The following is a 21,109-nucleotide window of genomic DNA, read 5'->3' on the forward strand; positions in this document are numbered from 1 at the left end:
AAGATAAAAAGGTTTAAAATAACTCATACTAGTGGCATTTGAACCCACAAGTCTGTTAAAATTTAGGTAAGTCTCTAAACTAAAGTCTAAAACTGTCTTTTCCAAAACAGAAATGCACACACTCATGGAAATTCAAAATCCTCAGAATTAGATCAAAGGGTTCTCAAAACCTCATAATACTGGCAGCAGTGGGATTTGAACCCACGCCTCCAAAGAGACTGGAGCCTTAATCCAGCGCCTTAGACCGCTCGGCCATGCTACTTAATGCATCATTAAAAGAGCTTCCTGAGAGTAAGTTTAGTGTATCTGACTACATTTTAAACTTGTGAATTGTGGAAAATGGATAGGTCTCTAAACAAATAGGAAAAAGCAATGATTCTATCTTTTGTCTTTTCCAAAAAAGCAAAGCACGCACTCATACAAAAATATGCTAATTTTTCTATTAGCAAAATCATAAATATAAGCTGAAAAGGTTTTCAAAACCTCAATATGTTAGCAGCAGTGGGATTTGAACCCACGCCTCCAAAGAGACTGGAGCCTAAATCCAGCGCCTTAGACCACTCGGCCATGCTACCTTAAACAGCATGGTTAATTAAGCTTCCTTAGAGAAAGTGAAGTACATTTGACAACATTTAAAATTAGTACATTTTGGAAAATGGGCATGTCTCTAAACATTAGGCAAAAACAAAGATTCTATCAACGGTCTTTATCTTAACTGAAAACTGCTAAATCATACAAATACAAAAGAAGATTATATCACATGCTAATTTGCATGCTAGCAAAATCATAAGAATAAGTACAAAAACATTTCAAGATCTCATAATACTGGCAGCAGTGAGATTAAAGCATATGCTAATTTTGCATGTTAGCATAATTATAAGAATGAGATAAAAAGGTTTAAAAGAACTCATACTAGTGGCAGCAGTGGGATTTGAACTCACAAGTCTGTTGGAATATGGGTAAGTCTCTTAACAATAGGAAAAATCAATGATTCTTTCAACTGTCTTTTCCTAAACAGAAATTAACACACTCATGAAAATACAAAATCATAAGAATTAGATCAAAGGGTTCTCAAAACCTCATAATAATGGCAGCAGTGGGATTTGAATGGGCATGTCTCTAAACATTAGAAAAAAGCAAGGATTCTTTCAACAGTCTTTATCTGAACTGAAAACTGGAAAATCATGCAAATACAAAAGAAGATTAAATCACATGCTAATTTGCATGTTAGCAAAATCATAAGAATAAGTACAAAAACATTTCAAGATCTCATAATACTGGCAGCAGTGGGTTTAAAGCATATGCTAATTTTGCATGTTAGCATAATTATAAGAATAAGATAAAAAGGTTTAAAAGAACTCATACTAGTGGCATTTGAACCCACAAGTCTGTTAAAATTTAGGTAAGTCTCTAAACAATAGGAACAATCAATGATTCTTTCAACTGTCTTTTCCAAAACAGAAATGCACACACTCATGGAAATACAAAATACTCAGAATTAGATCAAAGGGTTCTCAAAACCTCATAATACTAGCAGCAGCGGGATTTGAACCCACGCCTCCGAAGAGACTGGAGCCTTAATCCAGCGCCTTAGACCGCTCGGCCATGCTACCTAATGCATCATTAAAAGAGCTTCCTTAGAGTAAGTTTAGTGTATCTGACTACATTTTAAACTTGTGCATTGTGGAAAATGGATAGGTCTCTAAACAAAAAGGAAAAAGCAATGATTCTATCTTTTGTCTTTTCCAAAAAAGCAAAGCACGCACTCATACAAAAATATGCTAATTTTTCTATTAGCAAAATCATAAATATAAGCTGAAAAAGTTTTCAAAACCTCAATATGTTGGCAGCAGTGGGATTTGAACCCACGCCTCCAAAGAGACTGAAGCCTAAATCCAGCGCCTTAGACCACTCGGCCATGCTACCTTAAACAGCATGGTTAATTAAGCTTCCTTAGAGAAAGTGAAGTACATTTGACAACATTTAAAATTAGTACATTTTGGAAAATGGGCATGTCTCTAAACATTAGGCAAAAACAAAGATTCTATCAACGGTCTTTATCTTAACTGAAAACTGCTAAATCATACAAATACAAAAGAAGATTATATCACATGCTAATTTGCATGCTAGCAAAATCATAAGAATAAGTACAAAAACATTTCAAGATCTCATTATACTGGCAGCAGTGAGATTAAAGCATATGCTAATTTTGCATGTTAGCATAATTATAAGAATGAGATAAAAAGGTTTAAAAGAACTCATACTAGTGGCAGCAGTGGGATTTGAACTCACAAGTCTGTTGGAATATGGGTAAGTCTCTTAACAATAGGAAAAATCAAAGATTCTTTCGACTGTCTCTTCCTAAACAGAAATTAACACACTCATGAAAATACAAAATCATAAGAATTAGATCAAAGGGTTCTCAAAACCTCATAATAATGGCAGCAGTGGGATTTGAATGGGCATGTCTCTAAACATTAGAAAAAAGCAAGGATTCTTTCAACAGTCTTTATCTGAACTGAAAACTGGAAAATCATGCAAATACAAAAGAAGATTAAATCACATGCTAATTTGCATGTTAGCAAAATCATAAGAATAAGTACAAAAACATTTCAAGATCTCATAATACTGGCAGCAGTGGGTTTAAAGCATATGCTAATTTTGCATGTTAGCATAATTATAAGAATAAGATAAAAAGGTTTAAAAGAACTCATACTAGTGGCATTTGAACCCACAAGTCTGTTAAAATTTAGGTAAGTCTCTAAACAATAGGAACAATCAATGATTCTTTCAACTGTCTTTTCCAAAACAGAAATGCACACACTCATGGAAATACAAAATACTCAGAATTAGATCAAAGGGTTCTCAAAACCTCATAATACTAGCAGCAGCGGGATTTGAACCCACGCCTCCGAAGAGACTGGAGCCTTAATCCAGCGCCTTAGACCGCTCGGCCATGCTACCTAATGCATCATTAAAAGAGCTTCCTTAGAGTAAGTTTAGTGTATCTGACTACATTTTAAACTTGTGCATTGTGGAAAATGGATAGGTCTCTAAACAAAAAGGAAAAAGCAATGATTCTATCTTTTGTCTTTTCCAAAAAAGCAAAGCACGCACTCATACAAAAATATGCTAATTTTTCTATTAGCAAAATCATAAATATAAGCTGAAAAAGTTTTCAAAACCTCAATATGTTGGCAGCAGTGGGATTTGAACCCACGCCTCCAAAGAGACTGAAGCCTAAATCCAGCGCCTTAGACCACTCGGCCATGCTACCTTAAGCAGCATGGTTAATTAAGCTTCCTTAGAGAAAGTGAAGTACATTTGACAACATTTAAAATTAGTACATTTTGGAAAATGGGCATGTCTCTAAACATTAGGCAAAAACAAAGATTCTATCAACGGTCTTTATCTTAACTGAAAACTGCTAAATCATACAAATACAAAAGAAGATTATATCACATGCTAATTTGCATGCTAGCAAAATCATAAGAATAAGTACAAAAACATTTCAAGATCTCATTATACTGGCAGCAGTGAGATTAAAGCATATGCTAATTTTGCATGTTAGCATAATTATAAGAATGAGATAAAAAGGTTTAAAAGAACTCATACTAGTGGCAGCAGTGGGATTTGAACTCACAAGTCTGTTGGAATATGGGTAAGTCTCTTAACAATAGGAAAAATCAAAGATTCTTTCGACTGTCTCTTCCTAAACAGAAATTAACACACTCATGAAAATACAAAATCATAAGAATTAGATCAAAGGGTTCTCAAAACCTCATAATAATGGCAGCAGTGGGATTTGAATAGGCATGTCTCTAAACATTAGAAAAAAGCAAGGATTCTTTCAACAGTCTTTATCTGAACTGAAAACTGGAAAATCATGCAAATACAAAAGAAGATTAAATCACATGCTAATTTGCATGTTAGCAAAATCATAAGAATAAGTACAAAAACATTTCAAGATCTCATAATACTGGCAGCAGTGGGTTTAAAGCATATGCTAATTTTGCATGTTAGCATAATTATAAGAATAAGATAAAAAGGTTTAAAAGAACTCATACTAGTGGCATTTGAACCCACAAGTCTGTTAAAATTTAGGTAAGTCTCTAAACTAAAGTCTAAAACTGTCTTTTCCAAAACAGAAATGCACACACTCATGGAAATACAAAATCCTCAGAATTAGATCAAAGGGTTCTCAAAACCTCATAATACTGGCAGCAGTGGGATTTGAACCCACGCCTCCAAAGAGACTGGAGCCTTAATCCAGCGCCTTAGACCGCTCGGCCATGCTACTTAATGCATCATTAAAAGAGCTTCCTGAGAGTAAGTTTAGTGTATCTGACTACATTTTAAACTTGTGAATTGTGGAAAATGGATAGGTCTCTAAACAAATAGGAAAAAGCAATGATTCTATCTTTTGTCTTTTCCAAAAAAGCAAAGCACGCACTCATACAAAAATATGCTAATTTTTCTATTAGCAAAATCATAAATATAAGCTGAAAAGGTTTTCAAAACCTCAATATGTTAGCAGCAGTGGGATTTGAACCCACGCCTCCAAAGAGACTGGAGCCTAAATCCAGCGCCTTAGACCACTCGGCCATGCTACCTTAAACAGCATGGTTAATTAAGCTTCCTTAGAGAAAGTGAAGTACATTTGACAACATTTAAAATTAGTACATTTTGGAAAATGGGCATGTCTCTAAACATTAGGCAAAAACAAAGATTCTATCAACGGTCTTTATCTTAACTGAAAACTGCTAAATCATACAAATACAAAAGAAGATTATATCACATGCTAATTTGCATGCTAGCAAAATCATAAGAATAAGTACAAAAACATTTCAAGATCTCATAATACTGGCAGCAGTGAGATTAAAGCATATGCTAATTTTGCATGTTAGCATAATTATAAGAATGAGATAAAAAGGTTTAAAAGAACTCATACTAGTGGCAGCAGTGGGATTTGAACTCACAAGTCTGTTGGAATATGGGTAAGTCTCTTAACAATAGGAAAAATCAATGATTCTTTCAACTGTCTTTTCCTAAACAGAAATTAACACACTCATGAAAATACAAAATCATAAGAATTAGATCAAAGGGTTCTCAAAACCTCATAATAATGGCAGCAGTGGGATTTGAATGGGCATGTCTCTAAACATTAGAAAAAAGCAAGGATTCTTTCAACAGTCTTTATCTGAACTGAAAACTGGAAAATCATGCAAATACAAAAGAAGATTAAATCACATGCTAATTTGCATGTTAGCAAAATCATAAGAATAAGTACAAAAACATTTCAAGATCTCATAATACTGGCAGCAGTGGGTTTAAAGCATATGCTAATTTTGCATGTTAGCATAATTATAAGAATAAGATAAAAAGGTTTAAAAGAACTCATACTAGTGGCATTTGAACCCACAAGTCTGTTAAAATTTAGGTAAGTCTCTAAACAATAGGAACAATCAATGATTCTTTCAACTGTCTTTTCCAAAACAGAAATGCACACACTCATGGAAATACAAAATACTCAGAATTAGATCAAAGGGTTCTCAAAACCTCATAATACTAGCAGCAGCGGGATTTGAACCCACGCCTCCGAAGAGACTGGAGCCTTAATCCAGCGCCTTAGACCGCTCGGCCATGCTACCTAATGCATCATTAAAAGAGCTTCCTTAGAGTAAGTTTAGTGTATCTGACTACATTTTAAACTTGTGCATTGTGGAAAATGGATAGGTCTCTAAACAAAAAGGAAAAAGCAATGATTCTATCTTTTGTCTTTTCCAAAAAAGCAAAGCACGCACTCATACAAAAATATGCTAATTTTTCTATTAGCAAAATCATAAATATAAGCTGAAAAAGTTTTCAAAACCTCAATATGTTGGCAGCAGTGGGATTTGAACCCACGCCTCCAAAGAGACTGAAGCCTAAATCCAGCGCCTTAGACCACTCGGCCATGCTACCTTAAACAGCATGGTTAATTAAGCTTCCTTAGAGAAAGTGAAGTACATTTGACAACATTTAAAATTAGTACATTTTGGAAAATGGGCATGTCTCTAAACATTAGGCAAAAACAAAGATTCTATCAACGGTCTTTATCTTAACTGAAAACTGCTAAATCATACAAATACAAAAGAAGATTATATCACATGCTAATTTGCATGCTAGCAAAATCATAAGAATAAGTACAAAAACATTTCAAGATCTCATTATACTGGCAGCAGTGAGATTAAAGCATATGCTAATTTTGCATGTTAGCATAATTATAAGAATGAGATAAAAAGGTTTAAAAGAACTCATACTAGTGGCAGCAGTGGGATTTGAACTCACAAGTCTGTTGGAATATGGGTAAGTCTCTTAACAATAGGAAAAATCAAAGATTCTTTCGACTGTCTCTTCCTAAACAGAAATTAACACACTCATGAAAATACAAAATCATAAGAATTAGATCAAAGGGTTCTCAAAACCTCATAATAATGGCAGCAGTGGGATTTGAATAGGCATGTCTCTAAACATTAGAAAAAAGCAAGGATTCTTTCAACAGTCTTTATCTGAACTGAAAACTGGAAAATCATGCAAATACAAAAGAAGATTAAATCACATGCTAATTTGCATGTTAGCAAAATCATAAGAATAAGTACAAAAACATTTCAAGATCTCATAATACTGGCAGCAGTGGGTTTAAAGCATATGCTAATTTTGCATGTTAGCATAATTATAAGAATAAGATAAAAAGGTTTAAAAGAACTCATACTAGTGGCATTTGAACCCACAAGTCTGTTAAAATTTAGGTAAGTCTCTAAACTAAAGTCTAAAACTGTCTTTTCCAAAACAGAAATGCACACACTCATGGAAATACAAAATCCTCAGAATTAGATCAAAGGGTTCTCAAAACCTCATAATACTGGCAGCAGTGGGATTTGAACCCACGCCTCCAAAGAGACTGGAGCCTTAATCCAGCGCCTTAGACCGCTCGGCCATGCTACTTAATGCATCATTAAAAGAGCTTCCTGAGAGTAAGTTTAGTGTATCTGACTACATTTTAAACTTGTGAATTGTGGAAAATGGATAGGTCTCTAAACAAATAGGAAAAAGCAATGATTCTATCTTTTGTCTTTTCCAAAAAAGCAAAGCACGCACTCATACAAAAATATGCTAATTTTTCTATTAGCAAAATCATAAATATAAGCTGAAAAGGTTTTCAAAACCTCAATATGTTAGCAGCAGTGGGATTTGAACCCACGCCTCCAAAGAGACTGGAGCCTAAATCCAGCGCCTTAGACCACTCGGCCATGCTACCTTAAACAGCATGGTTAATTAAGCTTCCTTAGAGAAAGTGAAGTACATTTGACAACATTTAAAATTAGTACATTTTGGAAAATGGGCATGTCTCTAAACATTAGGCAAAAACAAAGATTCTATCAACGGTCTTTATCTTAACTGAAAACTGCTAAATCATACAAATACAAAAGAAGATTATATCACATGCTAATTTGCATGCTAGCAAAATCATAAGAATAAGTACAAAAACATTTCAAGATCTCATAATACTGGCAGCAGTGAGATTAAAGCATATGCTAATTTTGCATGTTAGCATAATTATAAGAATGAGATAAAAAGGTTTAAAAGAACTCATACTAGTGGCAGCAGTGGGATTTGAACTCACAAGTCTGTTGGAATATGGGTAAGTCTCTTAACAATAGGAAAAATCAATGATTCTTTCAACTGTCTTTTCCTAAACAGAAATTAACACACTCATGAAAATACAAAATCATAAGAATTAGATCAAAGGGTTCTCAAAACCTCATAATAATGGCAGCAGTGGGATTTGAATGGGCATGTCTCTAAACATTAGAAAAAAGCAAGGATTCTTTCAACAGTCTTTATCTGAACTGAAAACTGGAAAATCATGCAAATACAAAAGAAGATTAAATCACATGCTAATTTGCATGTTAGCAAAATCATAAGAATAAGTACAAAAACATTTCAAGATCTCATAATACTGGCAGCAGTGGGTTTAAAGCATATGCTAATTTTGCATGTTAGCATAATTATAAGAATAAGATAAAAAGGTTTAAAAGAACTCATACTAGTGGCATTTGAACCCACAAGTCTGTTAAAATTTAGGTAAGTCTCTAAACAATAGGAACAATCAATGATTCTTTCAACTGTCTTTTCCAAAACAGAAATGCACACACTCATGGAAATACAAAATACTCAGAATTAGATCAAAGGGTTCTCAAAACCTCATAATACTAGCAGCAGCGGGATTTGAACCCACGCCTCCGAAGAGACTGGAGCCTTAATCCAGCGCCTTAGACCGCTCGGCCATGCTACCTAATGCATCATTAAAAGAGCTTCCTTAGAGTAAGTTTAGTGTATCTGACTACATTTTAAACTTGTGCATTGTGGAAAATGGATAGGTCTCTAAACAAAAAGGAAAAAGCAATGATTCTATCTTTTGTCTTTTCCAAAAAAGCAAAGCACGCACTCATACAAAAATATGCTAATTTTTCTATTAGCAAAATCATAAATATAAGCTGAAAAAGTTTTCAAAACCTCAATATGTTGGCAGCAGTGGGATTTGAACCCACGCCTCCAAAGAGACTGAAGCCTAAATCCAGCGCCTTAGACCACTCGGCCATGCTACCTTAAACAGCATGGTTAATTAAGCTTCCTTAGAGAAAGTGAAGTACATTTGACAACATTTAAAATTAGTACATTTTGGAAAATGGGCATGTCTCTAAACATTAGGCAAAAACAAAGATTCTATCAACGGTCTTTATCTTAACTGAAAACTGCTAAATCATACAAATACAAAAGAAGATTATATCACATGCTAATTTGCATGCTAGCAAAATCATAAGAATAAGTACAAAAACATTTCAAGATCTCATTATACTGGCAGCAGTGAGATTAAAGCATATGCTAATTTTGCATGTTAGCATAATTATAAGAATGAGATAAAAAGGTTTAAAAGAACTCATACTAGTGGCAGCAGTGGGATTTGAACTCACAAGTCTGTTGGAATATGGGTAAGTCTCTTAACAATAGGAAAAATCAAAGATTCTTTCGACTGTCTCTTCCTAAACAGAAATTAACACACTCATGAAAATACAAAATCATAAGAATTAGATCAAAGGGTTCTCAAAACCTCATAATAATGGCAGCAGTGGGATTTGAATGGGCATGTCTCTAAACATTAGAAAAAAGCAAGGATTCTTTCAACAGTCTTTATCTGAACTGAAAACTGGAAAATCATGCAAATACAAAAGAAGATTAAATCACATGCTAATTTGCATGTTAGCAAAATCATAAGAATAAGTACAAAAACATTTCAAGATCTCATAATACTGGCAGCAGTGGGTTTAAAGCATATGCTAATTTTGCATGTTAGCATAATTATAAGAATAAGATAAAAAGGTTTAAAAGAACTCATACTAGTGGCATTTGAACCCACAAGTCTGTTAAAATTTAGGTAAGTCTCTAAACTAAAGTCTAAAACTGTCTTTTCCAAAACAGAAATGCACACTCATGGAAATACAAAATCCTCAGAATTAGATCAAAGGGTTCTCAAAACCTCATAATAGTGGCAGCAGTGGGATTTGAACCCACGCCTCCAAAGAGACTGGAGCCTTAATCCAGCGCCTTAGACCGCTCGGCCATGCTACCTAATGCATCATTAAAAGAGCTTCCTGAGAGTAAGTTTAGTGTATCTGACTACATTTTAAACTTGTGAATTGTGGAAAATGGATAGGTCTCTAAACAAAAAGGAAAAAGCAATGATTCTATCTTTTGTCTTTTCCAAAAAAGCAAAGCACGCACTCATACAAAAATATGCTAATTTTTCTATTAGCAAAATCATAAATATAAGCTGAAAAGGTTTTCAAAACCTCAATATGTTAGCAGCAGTGGGATTTGAACCCACGCCTCCAAAGAGACTGGAGCCTAAATCCAGCGCCTTAGACCACTCGGCCATGCTACCTTAAACAGCATGGTTAATTAAGCTTCCTTAGAGAAAGTGAAGTACATTTGACAACATTTAAAATTAGTACATTTTGGAAAATGGGCATGTCTCTAAACATTAGGCAAAAACAAAGATTCTATCAACGGTCTTTATCTTAACTGAAAACTGCTAAATCATACAAATACAAAAGAAGATTATATCACATGCTAATTTGCATGCTAGCAAAATCATAAGAATAAGTACAAAAACATTTCAAGATCTCATAATACTGGCAGCAGTGAGATTAAAGCATATGCTAATTTTGCATGTTAGCATAATTATAAGAATGAGATAAAAAGGTTTAAAAGAACTCATACTAGTGGCAGCAGTGGGATTTGAACTCACAAGTCTGTTGGAATATGGGTAAGTCTCTTAACAATAGGAAAAATCAATGATTCTTTCAACTGTCTTTTCCTAAACAGAAATTAACACACTCATGAAAATACAAAATCATAAGAATTAGATCAAAGGGTTCTCAAAACCTCATAATAATGGCAGCAGTGGGATTTGAATGGGCATGTCTCTAAACATTAGAAAAAAGCAAGGATTCTTTCAACAGTCTTTATCTGAACTGAAAACTGGAAAATCATGCAAATACAAAAGAAGATTAAATCACATGCTAATTTGCATGTTAGCAAAATCATAAGAATAAGTACAAAAACATTTCAAGATCTCATAATACTGGCAGCAGTGGGTTTAAAGCATATGCTAATTTTGCATGTTAGCATAATTATAAGAATAAGATAAAAAGGTTTAAAAGAACTCATACTAGTGGCATTTGAACCCACAAGTCTGTTAAAATTTAGGTAAGTCTCTAAACAATAGGAACAATCAATGATTCTTTCAACTGTCTTTTCCAAAACAGAAATGCACACACTCATGGAAATACAAAATACTCAGAATTAGATCAAAGGGTTCTCAAAACCTCATAATACTAGCAGCAGCGGGATTTGAACCCACGCCTCCGAAGAGACTGGAGCCTTAATCCAGCGCCTTAGACCGCTCGGCCATGCTACCTAATGCATCATTAAAAGAGCTTCCTTAGAGTAAGTTTAGTGTATCTGACTACATTTTAAACTTGTGCATTGTGGAAAATGGATAGGTCTCTAAACAAAAAGGAAAAAGCAATGATTCTATCTTTTGTCTTTTCCAAAAAAGCAAAGCACGCACTCATACAAAAATATGCTAATTTTTCTATTAGCAAAATCATAAATATAAGCTGAAAAAGTTTTCAAAACCTCAATATGTTGGCAGCAGTGGGATTTGAACCCACGCCTCCAAAGAGACTGAAGCCTAAATCCAGCGCCTTAGACCACTCGGCCATGCTACCTTAAACAGCATGGTTAATTAAGCTTCCTTAGAGAAAGTGAAGTACATTTGACAACATTTAAAATTAGTACATTTTGGAAAATGGGCATGTCTCTAAACATTAGGCAAAAACAAAGATTCTATCAACGGTCTTTATCTTAACTGAAAACTGCTAAATCATACAAATACAAAAGAAGATTATATCACATGCTAATTTGCATGCTAGCAAAATCATAAGAATAAGTACAAAAACATTTCAAGATCTCATTATACTGGCAGCAGTGAGATTAAAGCATATGCTAATTTTGCATGTTAGCATAATTATAAGAATGAGATAAAAAGGTTTAAAAGAACTCATACTAGTGGCAGCAGTGGGATTTGAACTCACAAGTCTGTTGGAATATGGGTAAGTCTCTTAACAATAGGAAAAATCAAAGATTCTTTCGACTGTCTCTTCCTAAACAGAAATTAACACACTCATGAAAATACAAAATCATAAGAATTAGATCAAAGGGTTCTCAAAACCTCATAATAATGGCAGCAGTGGGATTTGAATAGGCATGTCTCTAAACATTAGAAAAAAGCAAGGATTCTTTCAACAGTCTTTATCTGAACTGAAAACTGGAAAATCATGCAAATACAAAAGAAGATTAAATCACATGCTAATTTGCATGTTAGCAAAATCATAAGAATAAGTACAAAAACATTTCAAGATCTCATAATACTGGCAGCAGTGGGTTTAAAGCATATGCTAATTTTGCATGTTAGCATAATTATAAGAATAAGATAAAAAGGTTTAAAAGAACTCATACTAGTGGCATTTGAACCCACAAGTCTGTTAAAATTTAGGTAAGTCTCTAAACTAAAGTCTAAAACTGTCTTTTCCAAAACAGAAATGCACACACTCATGGAAATACAAAATCCTCAGAATTAGATCAAAGGGTTCTCAAAACCTCATAATACTGGCAGCAGTGGGATTTGAACCCACGCCTCCAAAGAGACTGGAGCCTTAATCCAGCGCCTTAGACCGCTCGGCCATGCTACTTAATGCATCATTAAAAGAGCTTCCTGAGAGTAAGTTTAGTGTATCTGACTACATTTTAAACTTGTGAATTGTGGAAAATGGATAGGTCTCTAAACAAATAGGAAAAAGCAATGATTCTATCTTTTGTCTTTTCCAAAAAAGCAAAGCACGCACTCATACAAAAATATGCTAATTTTTCTATTAGCAAAATCATAAATATAAGCTGAAAAGGTTTTCAAAACCTCAATATGTTAGCAGCAGTGGGATTTGAACCCACGCCTCCAAAGAGACTGGAGCCTAAATCCAGCGCCTTAGACCACTCGGCCATGCTACCTTAAACAGCATGGTTAATTAAGCTTCCTTAGAGAAAGTGAAGTACATTTGACAACATTTAAAATTAGTACATTTTGGAAAATGGGCATGTCTCTAAACATTAGGCAAAAACAAAGATTCTATCAACGGTCTTTATCTTAACTGAAAACTGCTAAATCATACAAATACAAAAGAAGATTATATCACATGCTAATTTGCATGCTAGCAAAATCATAAGAATAAGTACAAAAACATTTCAAGATCTCATAATACTGGCAGCAGTGAGATTAAAGCATATGCTAATTTTGCATGTTAGCATAATTATAAGAATGAGATAAAAAGGTTTAAAAGAACTCATACTAGTGGCAGCAGTGGGATTTGAACTCACAAGTCTGTTGGAATATGGGTAAGTCTCTTAACAATAGGAAAAATCAATGATTCTTTCAACTGTCTTTTCCTAAACAGAAATTAACACACTCATGAAAATACAAAATCATAAGAATTAGATCAAAGGGTTCTCAAAACCTCATAATAATGGCAGCAGTGGGATTTGAATGGGCATGTCTCTAAACATTAGAAAAAAGCAAGGATTCTTTCAACAGTCTTTATCTGAACTGAAAACTGGAAAATCATGCAAATACAAAAGAAGATTAAATCACATGCTAATTTGCATGTTAGCAAAATCATAAGAATAAGTACAAAAACATTTCAAGATCTCATAATACTGGCAGCAGTGGGTTTAAAGCATATGCTAATTTTGCATGTTAGCATAATTATAAGAATAAGATAAAAAGGTTTAAAAGAACTCATACTAGTGGCATTTGAACCCACAAGTCTGTTAAAATTTAGGTAAGTCTCTAAACAATAGGAACAATCAATGATTCTTTCAACTGTCTTTTCCAAAACAGAAATGCACACACTCATGGAAATACAAAATACTCAGAATTAGATCAAAGGGTTCTCAAAACCTCATAATACTAGCAGCAGCGGGATTTGAACCCACGCCTCCGAAGAGACTGGAGCCTTAATCCAGCGCCTTAGACCGCTCGGCCATGCTACCTAATGCATCATTAAAAGAGCTTCCTTAGAGTAAGTTTAGTGTATCTGACTACATTTTAAACTTGTGCATTGTGGAAAATGGATAGGTCTCTAAACAAAAAGGAAAAAGCAATGATTCTATCTTTTGTCTTTTCCAAAAAAGCAAAGCACGCACTCATACAAAAATATGCTAATTTTTCTATTAGCAAAATCATAAATATAAGCTGAAAAAGTTTTCAAAACCTCAATATGTTGGCAGCAGTGGGATTTGAACCCACGCCTCCAAAGAGACTGAAGCCTAAATCCAGCGCCTTAGACCACTCGGCCATGCTACCTTAAACAGCATGGTTAATTAAGCTTCCTTAGAGAAAGTGAAGTACATTTGACAACATTTAAAATTAGTACATTTTGGAAAATGGGCATGTCTCTAAACATTAGGCAAAAACAAAGATTCTATCAACGGTCTTTATCTTAACTGAAAACTGCTAAATCATACAAATACAAAAGAAGATTATATCACATGCTAATTTGCATGCTAGCAAAATCATAAGAATAAGTACAAAAACATTTCAAGATCTCATTATACTGGCAGCAGTGAGATTAAAGCATATGCTAATTTTGCATGTTAGCATAATTATAAGAATGAGATAAAAAGGTTTAAAAGAACTCATACTAGTGGCAGCAGTGGGATTTGAACTCACAAGTCTGTTGGAATATGGGTAAGTCTCTTAACAATAGGAAAAATCAAAGATTCTTTCGACTGTCTCTTCCTAAACAGAAATTAACACACTCATGAAAATACAAAATCATAAGAATTAGATCAAAGGGTTCTCAAAACCTCATAATAATGGCAGCAGTGGGATTTGAATGGGCATGTCTCTAAACATTAGAAAAAAGCAAGGATTCTTTCAACAGTCTTTATCTGAACTGAAAACTGGAAAATCATGCAAATACAAAAGAAGATTAAATCACATGCTAATTTGCATGTTAGCAAAATCATAAGAATAAGTACAAAAACATTTCAAGATCTCATAATACTGGCAGCAGTGGGTTTAAAGCATATGCTAATTTTGCATGTTAGCATAATTATAAGAATAAGATAAAAAGGTTTAAAAGAACTCATACTAGTGGCATTTGAACCCACAAGTCTGTTAAAATTTAGGTAAGTCTCTAAACTAAAGTCTAAAACTGTCTTTTCCAAAACAGAAATGCACACTCATGGAAATACAAAATCCTCAGAATTAGATCAAAGGGTTCTCAAAACCTCATAATAGTGGCAGCAGTGGGATTTGAACCCACGCCTCCAAAGAGACTGGAGCCTTAATCCAGCGCCTTAGACCGCTCGGCCATGCTACCTAATGCATCATTAAAAGAGCTTCCTGAGAGTAAGTTTAGTGTATCTGACTACATTTTAAACTTGTGAATTGTGGAAAATGGATAGGTCTCTAAACAAAAAGGAAAAAGCAATGATTCTATCTTTTGTCTTTTCCAAAAAAGCAAAGCACGCACTCATACAAAAATATGCTAATTTTTCTATTAGCAAAATCATAAATATAAGCTGAAAAGGTTTTCAAAACCTCAATATGTTAGCAGCAGTGGGATTTGAACCCACGCCTCCAAAGAGACTGGAGCCTAAATCCAGCGCCTTAGACCACTCGGCCATGCTACCTTAAACAGCATGGTTAATTAAGCTTCCTTAGAGAAAGTGAAGTACATTTGACAACATTTAAAATTAGTACATTTTGGAAAATGGGCATGTCTCTAAACATTAGGCAAAAACAAAGATTCTATCAACGGTCTTTATCTTAACTGAAAACTGCTAAATCATACAAATACAAAAGAAGATTATATCACATGCTAATTTGCATGCTAGCAAAATCATAAGAATAAGTACAAAAACATTTCAAGATCTCATAATACTGGCAGCAGTGAGATTAAAGCATATGCTAATTTTGCATGTTAGCATAATTATAAGAATGAGATAAAAAGGTTTAAAAGAACTCATACTAGTGGCAGCAGTGGGATTTGAACTCACAAGTCTGTTGGAATATGGGTAAGTCTCTTAACAATAGGAAAAATCAATGATTCTTTCAACTGTCTTTTCCTAAACAGAAATTAACACACTCATGAAAATACAAAATCATAAGAATTAGATCAAAGGGTTCTCAAAACCTCATAATAATGGCAGCAGTGGGATTTGAATGGGCATGTCTCTAAACATTAGAAAAAAGCAAGGATTCTTTCAACAGTCTTTATCTGAACTGAAAACTGGAAAATCATGCAAATACAAAAGAAGATTAAATCACATGCTAATTTGCATGTTAGCAAAATCATAAGAATAAGTACAAAAACATTTCAAGATCTCATAATACTGGCAGCAGTGGGTTTAAAGCATATGCTAATTTTGCATGTTAGCATAATTATAAGAATAAGATAAAAAGGTTTAAAAGAACTCATACTAGTGGCATTTGAACCCACAAGTCTGTTAAAATTTAGGTAAGTCTCTAAACAATAGGAACAATCAATGATTCTTTCAACTGTCTTTTCCAAAACAGAAATGCACACACTCATGGAAATACAAAATACTCAGAATTAGATCAAAGGGTTCTCAAAACCTCATAATACTAGCAGCAGCGGGATTTGAACCCACGCCTCCGAAGAGACTGGAGCCTTAATCCAGCGCCTTAGACCGCTCGGCCATGCTACCTAATGCATCATTAAAAGAGCTTCCTTAGAGTAAGTTTAGTGTATCTGACTGCATTTTAAACTTGTGCATTGTGGAAAATGGATAGGTCTCTAAACAAAAAGGAAAAAGCAATGATTCTATCTTTTGTCTTTTCCAAAAAAGCAAAGCACGCACTCATACAAAAATATGCTAATTTTTCTATTAGCAAAATCATAAATATAAGCTGAAAAAGTTTTCAAAACCTCAATATGTTGGCAGCAGTGGGATTTGAACCCACGCCTCCAAAGAGACTGAAGCCTTAATCCAGCGCCTTAGACCGCTCGGCCATGCTACCTAATGCATCATTAAAAGAGCTTCCTTAGAGTAAGTTTAGTGTATCTGACTACATTTTAAACTTGTGCATTGTGGAAAATGGATAGGTCTCTAAACAAAAAGGAAAAAGCAATGATTCTATCTTTTGTCTTTTCCAAAAAAGCAAAGCACGCACTCATACAAAAATATGCTAATTTTTCTATTAGCAAAATCATAAATATAAGCTGAAAAAGTTTTCAAAACCTCAATATGTTGGCAGCAGTGGGATTTGAACCCACGCCTCCAAAGAGACTGAAGCCTAAATCCAGCGCCTTAGACCACTCGGCCATGCTACCTTAAACAGCATGGTTAATTAAGCTTCCTTAGAGAAAGTGAAGTACATTTGACAACATTTAAAATTAGTACATTTTGGAAAATGGGCATGTCTCTAAACATTAGGCAAAAACAAAGATTCTATCAACGGTCTTTATCTTAACTGAAAACTGCTAAATCATACAAATACAAAAGAAGATTATATCACATGCTAATTTGCATGCTAGCAAAATCATAAGAATAAGTACAAAAACATTTCAAGATCTCATTATACTGGCAGCAGTGAGATTAAAGCATATGCTAATTTTGCATGTTAGCATAATTATAAGAATGAGATAAAAAGGTTTAAAAGAACTCATACTAGTGGCAGCAGTGGGATTTGAACTCACAAGTCTGTTGGAATATGGGTAAGTCTCTTAACAATAGGAAAAATCAAAGATTCTTTCAACTGTCTCTTCCTAAACAGAAATTAACACACTCATGAAAATACAAAATCATAAGAATTAGATCAAAGGGTTCTCAAAACCTCATAATAATGGCAGCAGTGGGATTTGAATGGGCATGTCTCTAAACATTAGAAAAAAGCAAGGATTCTTTCAACAGTCTTTATCTGAACTGAAAACTGGAAAATCATGCAAATACAAAAGAAGATTAAATCACATGCTAATTTGCATGTTAGCAAAATCATAAGAATAAGTACAAAAACATTTCAAGATCTCATAATACTGGCAGCAGTGGGTTTAAAGCATATGCTAATTTTGCATGTTAGCATAATTATAAGAATAAGATAAAAAGGTTTAAAAGAACTCATACTAGTGGCATTTGAACCCACAAGTCTGTTAAAATTTAGGTAAGTCTCTAAACTAAAGTCTAAAACTGTCTTTTCCAAAACAGAAATGCACACACTCATGGAAATACAAAATCCTCAGAATTAGATCAAAGGGTTCTCAAAACCTCATAATACTGGCAGCAGTGGGATTTGAACCCACGCCTCCAAAGAGACTGGAGCCTTAATCCAGCGCCTTAGACCGCTCGGCCATGCTACCTAATGCATCATTAAAAGAGCTTCCTGAGAGTAAGTTTAGTGTATCTGACTACATTTTAAACTTGTGAATTGTGGAAAATGGATAGGTCTCTAAACAAAAAGGAAAAAGCAATGATTCTATCTTTTGTCTTTTCCAAAAAAGCAAAGCACGCACTCATACAAAAATATGCTAATTTTTCTATTAGCAAAATCATAAATATAAGCTGAAAAGGTTTTCAAAACCTCAATATGTTAGCAGCAGTGGGATTTGAACCCACGCCTCCAAAGAGACTGGAGCCTAAATCCAGCGCCTTAGACCACTCGGCCATGCTACCTTAAACAGCATGGTTAATTAAGCTTCCTTAGAGAAAGTGAAGTACATTTGACAACATTTAAAATTAGTACATTTTGGAAAATGGGCATGTCTCTAAACATTAGGCAAAAACAAAGATTCTATCAATGGTCTTTATCTTAACTGAAAACTGCTAAATCATACAAATACAAAAGAAGATTATATCACATGCTAATTTGCATGCTAGCAAAATCATAAGAATAAGTACAAAAACATTTCAAGATCTCATAATACTGGCAGCAGTGAGATTAAAGCATATGCTAATTTTGCATGTTAGCATAATTATAAGAATGAGATAAAAAGGTTTAAAAGAACTCATACTAGTGGCAGCAGTGGGATTTGAACTCACAAGTCTGTTGGAATATGGGTAAGTCTCTTAACAATAGGAAAAATCAAAGATTCTTTCGACTGTCTCTTCCTAAACAGAAATTAACACACTCATGAAAATACAAAATCATAAGAATTAGATCAAAGGGTTCTCAAAACCTCATAATAATGGCAGCAGTGGGATTTGAATGGGCATGTCTCTAAACATTAGAAAAAAGCAAGGATTCTTTCAACAGTCTTTATCTGAACTGAAAACTGGAAAATCATGCAAATACAAAAGAAGATTAAATCACATGCTAATTTGCATGTTAGCAAAATCATAAGAATAAGTACAAAAACATTTCAAGATCTCATAATACTGGCAGCAGTGGGTTTAAAGCATATGCTAATTTTGCATGTTAGCATAATTATAAGAATAAGATAAAAAGGTTTAAAAGAACTCATACTAGTGGCATTTGAACCCACAAGTCTGTTAAAATTTAGGTAAGTCTCTAAACTAAAGTCTAAAACTGTCTTTTCCAAAACAGAAATGCACACTCATGGAAATACAAAATCCTCAGAATTAGATCAAAGGGTTCTCAAAACCTCATAATAGTGGCAGCAGTGGGATTTGAACCCACGCCTCCAAAGAGACTGGAGCCTTAATCCAGCGCCTTAGACCGCTCGGCCATGCTACCTAATGCATCATTAAAAGAGCTTCCTGAGAGTAAGTTTAGTGTATCTGACTACATTTTAAACTTGTGAATTGTGGAAAATGGATAGGTCTCTAAACAAAAAGGAAAAAGCAATGATTCTATCTTTTGTCTTTTCCAAAAAAGCAAAGCACGCACTCATACAAAAATATGCTAATTTTTCTATTAGCAAAATCATAAATATAAGCTGAAAAGGTTTTCAAAACCTCAATATGTTAGCAGCAGTGGGATTTGAACCCACGCCTCCAAAGAGACTGGAGCCTAAATCCAGCGCCTTAGACCACTCGGCCATGCTACCTTAAACAGCATGGTTAATTAAGCTTCCTTAGAGAAAGTGAAGTACATTTGACAACATTTAAAATTAGTACATTTTGGAAAATGGGCATGTCTCTAAACATTAGGCAAAAACAAAGATTCTATCAACGGTCTTTATCTTAACTGAAAACTGCTAAATCATACAAATACAAAAGAAGATTATATCACATGCTAATTTGCATGCTAGCAAAATCATAAGAATAAGTACAAAAACATTTCAAGATCTCATAATACTGGCAGCAGTGAGATTAAAGCATATGCTAATTTTGCATGTTAGCATAATTATAAGAATGAGATAAAAAGGTTTAAAAGAACTCATACTAGTGGCAGCAGTGGGATTTGAACTCACAAGTCTGTTGGAATATGGGTAAGTCTCTTAACAATAGGAAAAATCAATGATTCTTTCAACTGTCTTTTCCTAAACAGAAATTAACACACTCATGAAAATACAAAATCATAAGAATTAGATCAAAGGGTTCTCAAAACCTCATAATAATGGCAGCAGTGGGATTTGAATGGGCATGTCTCTAAACATTAGAAAAAAGCAAGGATTCTTTCAACAGTCTTTATCTGAACTGAAAACTGGAAAATCATGCAAATACAAAAGAAGATTAAATCACATGCTAATTTGCATGTTAGCAAAATCATAAGAATAAGTACAAAAACATTTCAAGATCTCATAATACTGGCAGCAGTGGGTTTAAAGCATATGCTAATTTTGCATGTTAGCATAATTATAAGAATAAGATAAAAAGGTTTAAAAGAACTCATACTAGTGGCATTTGAACCCACAAGTCTGTTAAAATTTAGGTAAGTCTCTAAACAATAGGAACAATCAATGATTCTTTCAACTGTCTTTTCCAAAACAGAAATGCACACACTCATGGAAATACAAAATACTCAGAATTAGATCAAAGGGTTCTCAAAACCTCATAATACTAGCAGCAGCGGGATTTGAACCCACGCCTCCGAAGAGACTGGAGCCTTAATCCAGCGCCTTAGACCGCTCGGCCATGCTACCTAATGCATCATTAAAAGAGCTTCCTTAGAGTAAGTTTAGTGTATCTGACTGCATTTTAAACTTGTGCATTGTGGAAAATGGATAGGTCTCTAAACAAAAAGGAAAAAGCAATGATTCTATCTTTTGTCTTTTCCAAAAAAGCAAAGCACGCACTCATACAAAAATATGCTAATTTTTCTATTAGCAAAATCATAAATATAAGCTGAAAAAGTTTTCAAAACCTCAATATGTTGGCAGCAGTGGGATTTGAACCCACGCCTCCAAAGAGACTGAAGCCTTAATCCAGCGCCTTAGACCGCTCGGCCATGCTACCTAATGCATCATTAAAAGAGCTTCCTTAGAGTAAGTTTAGTGTATCTGACTACATTTTAAACTTGTGC

The 21,109-nt window shown here is 34.1% G+C and overlaps 4 non-coding genes across 4 annotated transcripts; all 4 read right to left on the reverse strand.

Annotated features, from left to right (window-relative positions):
- Nucleotides 1-9,590: 9,590 nt before the first annotated feature.
- TRNAL-AAG (transfer RNA leucine (anticodon AAG)) lies at nt 9,591-9,672 on the reverse strand. The gene has a single exon. It is a non-coding gene; the product is annotated as a tRNA-Leu (tRNA).
- A 5,290-nt stretch (nt 9,673-14,962) lies between these two features.
- On the reverse strand, nt 14,963-15,044 carry TRNAL-AAG (transfer RNA leucine (anticodon AAG)). Its single transcript has one exon. It is a non-coding gene; the product is annotated as a tRNA-Leu (tRNA).
- Nucleotides 15,045-17,962: 2,918 nt separating this feature from the next.
- Nucleotides 17,963-18,044, reverse strand: TRNAL-AAG (transfer RNA leucine (anticodon AAG)). The gene has a single exon. It is a non-coding gene; the product is annotated as a tRNA-Leu (tRNA).
- A 1,252-nt stretch (nt 18,045-19,296) lies between these two features.
- On the reverse strand, nt 19,297-19,378 carry TRNAL-AAG (transfer RNA leucine (anticodon AAG)). Its single transcript has one exon. It is a non-coding gene; the product is annotated as a tRNA-Leu (tRNA).
- Between the last annotated feature and the right edge of the window lie 1,731 nt (nt 19,379-21,109).

This window comes from Ranitomeya variabilis, chromosome 5, assembly GCF_051348905.1.
Source record: "Ranitomeya variabilis isolate aRanVar5 chromosome 5, aRanVar5.hap1, whole genome shotgun sequence".
NCBI lineage: Eukaryota > Metazoa > Chordata > Amphibia > Anura > Dendrobatidae > Ranitomeya > Ranitomeya variabilis.